The sequence below is a fragment of the Phyllopteryx taeniolatus genome, chromosome 3 (genome assembly GCF_024500385.1).
Source record: "Phyllopteryx taeniolatus isolate TA_2022b chromosome 3, UOR_Ptae_1.2, whole genome shotgun sequence".
Taxonomy (NCBI): domain Eukaryota; kingdom Metazoa; phylum Chordata; class Actinopteri; order Syngnathiformes; family Syngnathidae; genus Phyllopteryx; species Phyllopteryx taeniolatus.
In genome coordinates, this window is record NC_084504.1 from 6,063,143 (window position 1) to 6,074,328 (window position 11,186).

General features: G+C 43.0%; 1 long non-coding RNA gene across 1 annotated transcript in view; it reads left to right on the forward strand.

Moving 5' to 3' along the window:
• The window catches only part of LOC133474564 (uncharacterized), a 33,521-nt gene extending 23,770 nt beyond the window's left edge, over nt 1-9,751 (forward strand). Inside the window, exon 3 of the long non-coding RNA XR_009787555.1 lies at nt 9,163-9,751. This is a non-coding gene — a long non-coding RNA (uncharacterized LOC133474564). The remainder of the gene's footprint in view (nt 1-9,162) is intronic.
• The last annotated feature ends 1,435 nt before the right edge of the window (nt 9,752-11,186 follow it).

Genomic DNA, 11,186 nt, shown 5'->3' on the forward strand with positions numbered 1-11,186 from the left:
GACACGACACATAATATTTGATAATAAGAGGGTTTTTCCCAGACATAGTATTCTAAACAATAAGACACGACACATAATATTTGATAATAAGAGGGTTTTTCCCAGACATAGTATTCTAAGCAATAAGACACAACACAAAATATTGGACCAACACTTGTCCCGACCCGACCACATCCGATCACTTCCTTGGTCCAGGCGCCCTTCCATCGGATGATGCTGAGTCTTCTTTTTGAAGGCGAGACATCTAAAATTGTCCATTATACTAATGCAAGCTAAGCAAATAAATGATAACTTCTACAATTTATCTAACAGCAGCTTTGGTAGTCACTGAAGCAAAAACTCAGGCATTGGTGGAGTTTGGTGAGGCCATGGAGAAAGACTTCTGGACGGCTTAGAGGAAATTCTGGTCCACCATCCGGTGTCCCAGGAGGGGGAAGCTGTGCACCATCAACACTGTGTATAGTGGGGATGGGGCGCTGCTGACCTCAATTCGGGACGTTGTGAGTCGATGGGGAAAATATTTCGAAGACCTCCTTAATTCCACCGACACGCCTTCCCATGAGGAAGCAGAGTCTGGGGTCTCTGAGGCGGGCTCTCCTATCTCTCGGGTTGAGGTCACTGAGGTGGTTAAAAAGCTCTTTGGTGTCAAGGCCCTGGGGATGGATGAGATTCGCCCAGAGTTCCTAAATGCTCTGGATGTTGTAGGGCTGTCTTGGTTGACACGCCTCTGCAACATTGCATGGACATCGGGGACAGTGCCTCTGGATTTGCAGACTGGGGTGGTGGTCCTCCTTTTTAAGAAGGGGGACCAGATGCTGTGTTCCAACTACAGGAACACATATACGACTGTGAAGTCGAATCTCAGATTCAGAAGGAACGCCTCGGTATCCCACCGGAAGAACTGGATGAAGTGTCTGCAGAGAGGGAAGTCTGGGTGTCCCTGCTAAAGCTACTGGCCCTGCGGCCCGACCTCGGATAAGCGGAAGAAAATGGATGGATGGGTATGGGTCTGGAACATGTTCCCAGTAATAAATGGGAGATCACAGCACATGTTTGCATATGACGTCAGCCCAATAACAGTTATTTATTCCTGTGTACATTCATCTTGGATGGAGCTATTTTTCGCAGTGTGGTCGCTTGTGAATCGCTGTGGACATAATATCAATATTTGTCGAGTCAAGAGGATGAGCTTGTGTTTGATGGAATGCCTCCAAGATCTAATTACCTACAGAACAAAGTTTATATGTTTGTGTTCGGGAGAGAGCAAAGGAGGCCAAACATCTATAAATGAGGCTATTTGATATAATTTTGGCTTGCACACCGACAAACTGCTCAACAAATCAAGTGTGTGTATGCTTGTAGTCATTAGTGAAGGTATCAGACAAGCACGATGACACTGAGTACAAGTCATAAGAGCACGGGGAGACTGGCTGCTTGTGTATATATTGTAAATGTGTGCGTGTCTTTATGTGTGCAAACTATCATCACAATAAAGAATCGGTAGAGCCCTGTGCCTTTGTTGGGATTTTTTTCTGTCAAAATCAATTGTTTACTATGTTTTTTTATTTTGTTTTTATTTTTTATTTTTTTTTAGTGGGCATGGCTCAGGTCCAGCAGACAGCAGAGAGGCTGTTATCGAGTCAGCATCAGCATCAGCTCTTTTCTATATGGCACCTAGTCTGCACACATGCACCAAGCACATATAACGTTGTTCTTTTCTCAGGAAAAATCAGTTTATAGAGCAAAGAATGATATCTATTGCCACAAATAACCAAATGTTGCATATGTTCAAGCAGGTCAGCACAGTCAAGTTCATGGCTGGACTGTTTTTGCTTGTATCATCTTGTGTGGGTTCTCTTGTCTTACAATACAACTGAAGACTCCAAATTGTCTTTTGCGAGTGTAAGTGTTATTTCACCTCTGCGATTGACTGGTGATCAGTCCAGGTGTAGCCTCTTATGCGTGGATCTGACCACAAGGCAAATTTCGCCTTTCCCGATTGGACTACTGTATGTCAGACTATTCTCGGTCAGACAGTGGCGACACTACACGACATGTATTCCGATACCACCGCATCCCTTCTTTTACTATCACTGGGCTTTATCTTGTCAAATCAAAGACTGTCGGAGCTCAAGTCTTGGGACTGTGTGTTCGGGAAGGGGGGCCAGCTTAGCCTTTCCAATGATGAATCTCTTGTGGATGGTGCCTTCTGCATCCTATAGTTTGAGATAGACAACAGCACCGATTCCCATAGTTGAGGTGTCACAAAAGATGCATAACTTTCTGCGTGACATTTCTGAGAGTGAGGTTTCTGCATAGGTTCAAGGTTTTTGAAGGCTGGCGAGGTCGTCCAAAGAGGATCGCCATGTGTCCCACAACTCTTCCATCTCTTGTGGGTGGGGAGAGTCCCTGTCACTGTGGTATTTCGTTAGCTCCCTGAGGATCGGCTTGCCTTGAATGTTGACTGGGGCAATGAACCTGAGAGGATCATCAATGCTATTCACAGTCAATAGGATGCCTCGGCAGGTTAAGGGTTTTTGTTTGTCAGATAACTTGAAAGTGAAGGTGTCGGACATCAGGACCCAGTTGAGACCCAGACTGTGCTGCATGGGAAGAGCCTCAGAACCGAGATCCAGTTCTTTGAATCCGGTCGCGTTGTCTCATGATGAGAAGTAATGGAGGCCCATTACTTCTCTTTTGTTTCACATGATTTTATATAATCGCAAGTTTGATTTTGAGAGAGTGTTTTACGTTCTCTTGAGCAGGTCTACTGCTGCTTCCACTGTAGTGAGTGACTTCGAGCTGTCGTCCATGTAGAAGTCTTGGTTAACGAATTGTTTGACATTTGGGGTTTCCTTCCTCTGCACTCTGCCAAATGCAGAAGATGGCGGCTGCAGGGGAGGGTTTGTTCCCGAACACATGGACCCGCATACAATACTTGATGATGTCCTTGGATGGGTCATTTTCTCAGAACCACAGGATTCTCAGGAAATTGCAGCCCTCTTCCCTGACGAGGAAGCAGTGGAACATTTGTTCAATGTCTACCATCGCTGCAACGGCTTCCTTCCGGAACCTGAGGAGGACCCCGAGCATGGTATTGTTGAGGTCATGACTGGTCAACCTTCATGCTGGGCACTGGAGTCGAAAACTAAAAGGATGTGTCTCGGTTTCTTTGGACAGTACACGCCAAAGGTCGGACAAGGACCAGCGCTCTTCTACCTCCTTTAAAGGAGGGGCCACTTCTGCGTGTTTGTCCTGGAACACTTTTTCCATGAAGGTGAGGAAATATGCTTTCATCACTCGCTTCCTTTCAAGTCAGTTTGAAGCCTTGACTTTGTTGTCAGGAAACGACACCTTGGTGACTTGAATGGAAGCAGAGCTACCCAGCTGTTGTCTTTGAGCAATGTGTTCTTATACTTTGTGGTGTAGTCGAGATGACAGACACAGCACAACACACACTTTAATCAAGCATCTAAACCCTCAATGTCAATCAAATCTGACTTCACGTAGCATCTGGATTTACCTCTGAAAGGTAGAAATCTGCCAATGTGCATTCAGACTTCCAAAGAATGAAAATAAGAATATGCTCAGCTCACTATTACAGTATTTGGTAACTCCATCCCTGGGACAATTTCTAGCCAAATGCTCTCCCTTTTATTTCTTTTGTAGTCAGATTTAGAGGACCGTAAACACTCACCTCTTCAACAAGCTGGTCTTGCATTTTCAAAGTCCATCTCACGTTAGCCTGTTGGCTGTTGCCATGATTTGTTTGCTATGCTTCCATCTTTTTCGGTCAGTTTACTTCTTGATTGGGTATTGTTCGCCTGCACATAACAGTCATGGAATCTCTGGCTCAGGTGTTCATGGTGTTGACCTTACACAGCTTTTGAATTTTTGAATATTTGTAAATATTGCATGTTTAACATTTACAATTGCCAACCCGCTTTACACATCTCAGACCGCAGGATGATCTGTCAGGATAATCCTTTGAGCCATCAGATAATCAGGCTTTTGCTGAATCGTGTCCAAAGGGGGAATCTGGCCCAAAACTAGACAGATTATCATTATGTGTGTATTTGGCATTATTTGCATATTATAATATCTCATGGAAATTAGCTACGGTGTTGCCTCTTGGATAATTTCCAGGCAACATGGTTTGCTCAGCTAGCACCAGTGGTACGACCTCAGGGCCAGCAAGACCTCCTCAGCTGGCCTAAACACCATCAGAAGCACAGACTAACCTACATTTACAGCCTAAATTCTAACGTTTGTTCCATTAAGAAGTTCCATCCATCCATCCATTTTCCGAGCCGCTTCTCCTCACTAGGGTCGCGTGCGTGCTGGAGCCTATCCCAGCTGTCATCGGGCAGGAGGCGGGGTACACCCTGAACTGGTTGCCAGCCAATCGCAGGGCACATAGGAACAAACACCCATTCGCACTCACAGTCATGCCTACGGGCAATTTAGAGTCTCCAATTCATGCATGTTTTTGGGATGTGGGAGGAAACCGGAGTGCCCGGAGAAAACCCACGCAGGCACGGGGAGAACATGCAAACTCCACACAGGCGGGGCCAGGGATTGAACCCAGGTCCTCAGAACTGTGAGGCTGACGCTCTAACCAGTCGGCCACCGTGCCGCCCCATTAAGAAGTTCCATTGTATTAATTTATTCCCAACAGTCATGTCACAATTCTTGGCATCATGACTCGGGAAACGTTAGCTTTGCCCACACACATGAAGAATTTTGGTCGTAAATATTGAACGCATTCAGTGTTTAAAACTGTCGGCTCTGACCTATTTCAAATCCACTCTTGACACACCTCAGACCTAAAGATAATCTTACAGGATAATCTTACAAGACATAAAATAGCCTGGCCTTCGATGTGCTTGGTTGGGAATGGGCAAAATTGGGCCAAAAACAGCCCGATTGCCTTTGTGTGTGTAGCATACCTTATATGAAGACAAGAAATGAAGTAAAAATATTGATAGTAAAATAAAAATATTTTCACGTACTTTATATGTATAGGCAGCACGGTGGCCCACTGGTTAGTACATCCACCTCACAGTTCTGAGGAGGGTTCAAATCCAGCCTCGTCTGTTTGGCGTTTGCATGTTCTCTCCGTGCCTGTGTGGGTTTTCCGGTTTCCTCCCACATCCCAAAAACATGCAACGTAGGTTAATTGAGGACTCTAAATTGCCCGTAGATGTGAATGTGAGTGCGAATGGTTGTTTGTTTATATGTACCCAGTTGTTTGTGTATATGTATTGGCTGGCGACCAGTTCCGGGTGTACCCAACCTCTCTCCCGAAGATAGCTGGGATAGGCTCCAGCACGCCCGTGACCCTAGTGAGCATAAGTGGTGTGGAAAATGAATGAATGAATGTATATCTATTTTTAGATGAGAATGAAAAAACAGTATAAGTCAGGGGTGTCAAACTCATTTTAGTTCGCGGGCCACATTCATCCCAATTTGTCCTCAAGCGGGCCGGACCAGTATATCTGTGACCTTATAAGCTAAATGACGAGTCAATTTTGTTTTTTACCATTTTTTGGGTGCAGATAATTACAGCTACATTTGGGAAAATATTCACATTCATTGATTATTATCTTGCAGCAAATCTTGTTCGAAATCATATGAGCAATCTCAAATGTCAACAAAAATTTGAGCAATTTCAACAATATGAATCAGTGTTTTCATTTACAGCTGCCACGCACAGAGCACAGTAGATCAATAAACTGTATGTACCTTTTATAAAACAACTTATTTAGAAACCATTTTAAATTTACATACATTTCTACATCCATCTGGAAAAGGCTCAACTTACTCATCACACCTTACAAACTAAAGTAGGAACTTTTCAGAATGAAGGTGCAGTTTACTAGCTACCTTGTAAATGTATAAAGGCCGATTGACATAGTGAAATAAAAAAATGAAGACAAAATAAATGTATTACCTATGTCTATTAAGGACATACATATTCACACTAAGTGCAAAATAGAAACTTAAAAAAACTGCTTATTTAATAGTCACCCAAGCTTGCTTTAAAAAGTTGAAAACACAATGAATCTATTTGTGCTTAGCATTAGTCAGCACAAACAATTAGGATGCATCCAATTAGCTTGTAGCCTGCATCTCACTAAAGAAGTGACTTTCAGCTTTTCCCTGTCAAGGGGTCACCGCCACAGCAAGTCACTCGCATGATTTGTTTGTGTGATGTAACACAACCATTTTTATCCGGGTTTTTTATCAACCCATGCCCCAATGAACTTCACAAACTCGTTTTAAACTGCACATTTGCACATGAAATTACTTACCAAACAATACATGATATGATACATATATAGGTATTGCTTCACACAAAGTCTCACACTCTTACGGCCTTTTCACACTGCACTTGCCAAAGTGCCTGACGCCCTTGATTCGCGTTTTGACGTTACACCGAGTGTCAATGCAGAAGGGCGCCTGACACTCAGCGTCGTGTCATCGCATAGAAAAATTCAGGAGCGTTGACGCAGTGACGTCACAAAGCTCCTCTAATGGGAGAAGGGCTGGCGTAGTGATTTCTGAGTGCTATTTTGGCGGAGGTGTACTGTAATCGGCAATGGGGAAATGGAGGAAGGCATAATAATTGCTGTGTCCCACTATCTAGAACTGGGCCAATAGAAAAATGATATACCGAGACGTCTCTGTGGGAAGCTTTCAAACTTCCGTTCAAAGCTCCCTGCTCAACCTCGATGCGCTTTTTCTTGAACTAGAAAGCTCACGAACTCCGAGTTGCTGCCGTGAAATTACTATGGGATATTTCCATTCCCTTTTTTTTTTTTTTGCTGCTGCGTCACCTCCTCCTCCTTCAAATAAGCAAACTTAGGGCTTTCCTTTCCAATAATGACAAATACATATTGCCGAGTTGCGGTCCACTCAGCGGGGAAAGCCTCCCAACTTTATTCTATGCTGTTGTGTCACTACTTCCAAATATGGGATGTCCTCACCCCTGTTGCCGCCGCTGTCGTCGTTGTCGTCCTTTCACCCTGAGCAAGTGCAATGTGAAAAGGGCCACGCCAATCTTTTTCTCTCTCTCTCAGCTTCGTGCATGTCATGTCATGTGAGTCACAGCACTTCCGGTCCTATGGTGCTTGTGTCAAAATAAAAGCATAAGTTTCAAAATAAGAGCATATGAACTCCCGGATGTCATATTCAACTGGCAGCCCAGTCTTCATTAATGTCTGTGCATAGAAATACACTCTCGCTATGGATGTCCACATAGCTCTGCTCTGTCGCTATGCACACTTTGGATTAATAGCATTTAGGACACGAGTGTTGTGAGTTACGAGCGTGGCCAAGGAATTAACTACTAAACTTGTATCTCAGGGCACCACTCGATGTAAACACGCAAGTATAGCTACACAAGCACACCAACTTTGTCAACAGGGTCTCACTGGCGGGGAGCTGGATGTCTCTCCATCAGGGGTGGGCAAACTTTTTGGCTCAGGGGCCATATTTACTTTTAAAATTTGACAGGCGGGCCAAACCAGGACCAGATGCTTACATATAAAAAATAAACAAAAAAAGGCATTCTAGTGTTAATACTTAGATTTACTTTTAATGGGAACAGTGTTGTTTTGTTGATCACCTTTCTTTGCCAGTGCATCAAAGTCTGGTGTTAGTTTTGTTGTGGCAATTCTCAGAACACATCTGAGGTGTTCATCACTCAGCTGGGATCTGCAGGATGTTTTGTTGGTGCTTGTCAGACTAGTACTCTGTTCACACACAAATGTAGAGCCAAACACCACCAGCATCCTCTGTGCGATCTTCCGAATTTTTGGAAATTTGTCTGCGCTTAATGAAGAATAAAACTCATCCAGTTTGAGAGTTGAACTTCTCTTTTCAGACAGTATCACACTGGAGATCAATCAGTTCCAACTGCAGCTCCCGTGGCGCTGTTTCAGGGTCTTGTGTGACTGAATCTTGGATGGCAGTTTGTCAGATAAAGGTATTTTGCTGAGCCTCCAAGCTTGAATTTAACCGCTGAGCTGTAGCCATCGGTTCCTGTGTTGATTGGCTGTTAGCATAATCAGCATGCTTGGTAGAAAAGTGACAGCTGATGTTATAGTCCTCAAAAACCGCAATGGTTCCTTAACAAATTAGACATAAAGCCTCTGACCGGACTTCATTGAAAAAGTATTTAGTAGTCCATTCGATATGAAACACTCACCACTCACTGTTGACTTTTCTTTTCTTTGACACACTCATGGTTGAAGAAGGGTTCAGAGCAGTAGCAGAGTAAAAACAGAACAGCCAAAGTCAAGTCATTGTATCACTGTACCGACTGCGCTACCTGGTGGAACCACTGGGCATTACAACACAACCTGGTGGAACCACTCGGCATTACAGGACAAGGTCAAATGAATGTAATCAGGATTTTGATATGATTTGGGCGATTCTGTACCAATCTTTGGCGGGCCGGATTGAAATGATCAACGGGCCGGATGTGGCCCGCGGGCCGTTGTTTGCCCACCCATGGTCTACATGCTTGCTTTACTGGTGCCGTGGAGGTTTATTTTACCTCACCCAACTTCATTCAGCGTGCACTATAGAGCGCATGCTATTTTGAGGATTTTCTGTTCTTCCTTTTCACGTTCTAGTCTCTAGAATCCATTCAATAGACAGCAGTGTGCCTCGCTCCACACTACTACTGTCGACAATTCAAACATTAAAACTGGCTATAACAGAGCATTAGGGCAGCTAAAATTTTAGTCATGACCAATGTATTTTCTAACTACGGTGAGTATATTCATTGTTGCATAAAATAATTTTACAACACGTAAGATTGAAATACTTTGTATGACTGAAATGTGACATTTGGTATGCATGTGCAGATTACATACAACATAAGAAGCTGCAACAGAAGCAGCTGGGTTGCCCACAGAGACCAAGCAATAGTCATTTGTCACAAACCTGGTCAGTGTGTCTTGGGTCATGAGCACAATGAATCATCTTTGTAGCACTTTTACAACAGGGTTTGCTGTTATTTGCTAAAACAAACAGTTTAAATGAACATCATTTGAGGAGAAAATGATTCTCTGAAAGATGTGATGACGTTTTTGGTATGTTGTTACTATGTTTTTGTTTTTTTCTCTTATTGCTATTCATCTTCATTTACAGTGACCGGTGAACTGGAAAAAACTGTCAGGTTGGCCTGCCCCGTGATGGATAGACCTTTCTGTATTCCCAAAGGAAGTAGACCAGTCGGGAAAAAGATCTAAGGATGACCACCGGCACTACATCGCTTGATGTACTGACACCAAGTGATTCATCTCAGTTTCCTACTTTTCAAAAGACAGGAACACCGTCTGTTTTTGTTTCCTCTACACCTATCAGTAGGTGCACATGGTCGACCTAATTCGTGGCTTTTTCAAACTTCCTTCTCGTATCATGAATGACCTTTCAGAACATGTCCATTTATTTGATTGTTTTAAAGCTCTGACTAGATGAGGACACAGATGATTTCTGTGAGTGTTACTTTGAGTGTAACTGCCCGTTTAATGGTCATCGGCTCATGAAAATGCATCATCATCATGTTTCATTTCATGTTTTATCCATTCATGTAACTGCTTATTGCACTTGGTTTCACACCATCACACATATTTGCTGCTCAAACCAGATTGTTGCAGTTCAGCCATGCCTAGCATTTTCTTGACTTTGCATATTAAGGCAAATATTATTTGGAATTTGTTGGGATTTTATCAGACAAGTCCACCTATGCCTGCTTAGTATGCCTGCTTCAGTTACCATGACGTGTAGATGTTTGAATTAAAACAAAAATAAAACATCACACCGAATTTTTCAGAATTAATTCACTTCAAGGAAATAAAGAACTGTAAGTAAACGTTTTTTTTCTTGAATTACCTCAGTACCTCATGATTTTTAATTCATCAAGGTTTTTGCCAGTTTTACAAGTTGGTGAAAACTACTGCTTTCTTACATTTAAATGATGAGTAAATAGCTACTTGTTTCTTGCTTTCCACTCCACTGCATTCCTGTGGTACACTTTCCAGGCCTGTTTGCGTGGACTCGGGCCCACGTGTGCTGGTACGCACCCTGAATCGCTCAGCTGTGCTGCCTGTCACTCAAGAAAGGGCTTGATGAAAAAGAGCCCCATTCCTCCACCTCCCACAAGCATCACCTGTTCCCTCTTGGCCCTGACAGCATAGCTGACCCCTTTCCGCCCTGTCAGCACTCAGGTATAATGTGAACTGTCACCAAGGTCCATTCCACCCCAGGCAGAACCCTACGGCTGGCTATCTTTGGCAAAGGCCAGTGCAAGGAGGAAGGGATCATTCTGTTAGTTCACATGCTCCAGGTAAAAGTTCACCATTGTCGTAATAACGGCATGACGACGCCTGAATCGCCCAAACGATTCCCCCCGCTGCCCGCCCCCCATTTTGGTTCTTTAGACATTCAAATAGTTATGACATTATATTCCACTTTTGGAATGGAAAAGAGTTAATCTGTGAAGCTACGCAGGGTCAGGCCTGGTTACTACTTGACTGGGAGACCGGATGTGCCAGTCCCAAACCCGGATAAAATAGGGACGGTTGCAGTCATAGAGGGCCTTTCGTCCAAATCGACGACCCCGAAATTATACATAGTATATATCTCATGTTTAAGCAGTAGAGAAGGTTGATGTATGGATGAATGTTTTATTTATTGTGTTTGAACTTATGTGCAGCACTTGGTTACAGCTGCAGTTTTTTGTTTTTTTCAAAGTTCCCTACAAATAAAGTTGAGTTGAGAGTTGTGAAACTAAGGCCACCTGAAAAGAAAAGTTTATTATAATTACAAGGATAACATTAACAAATATAAGATTGCAATATTAATATCACAAACAGAATCTCAAATGTACACAATCTTCAATCTTTTATCATAACAATAGCATTTGTCTGTGTTTGGTCCTGAGACCAAAATACAAGTGCAACTGAGATAACCTCTTTTGTTGTTGTTTTTTTAGATTGTCTAACCAGATATGTTTTTAACAAATTTTAAAAAGTGCTTTTCCAAAGCAAGATAAAAGACACATTTAAAAACCATAAAGCTTGCCTTGCCGTTCAATTGTGCACAGATGCTATTAATGTCATTTTACTCAGAGAAATCTAAATGGATGAATAGTGCTTTGGAAAAGAGCTCTT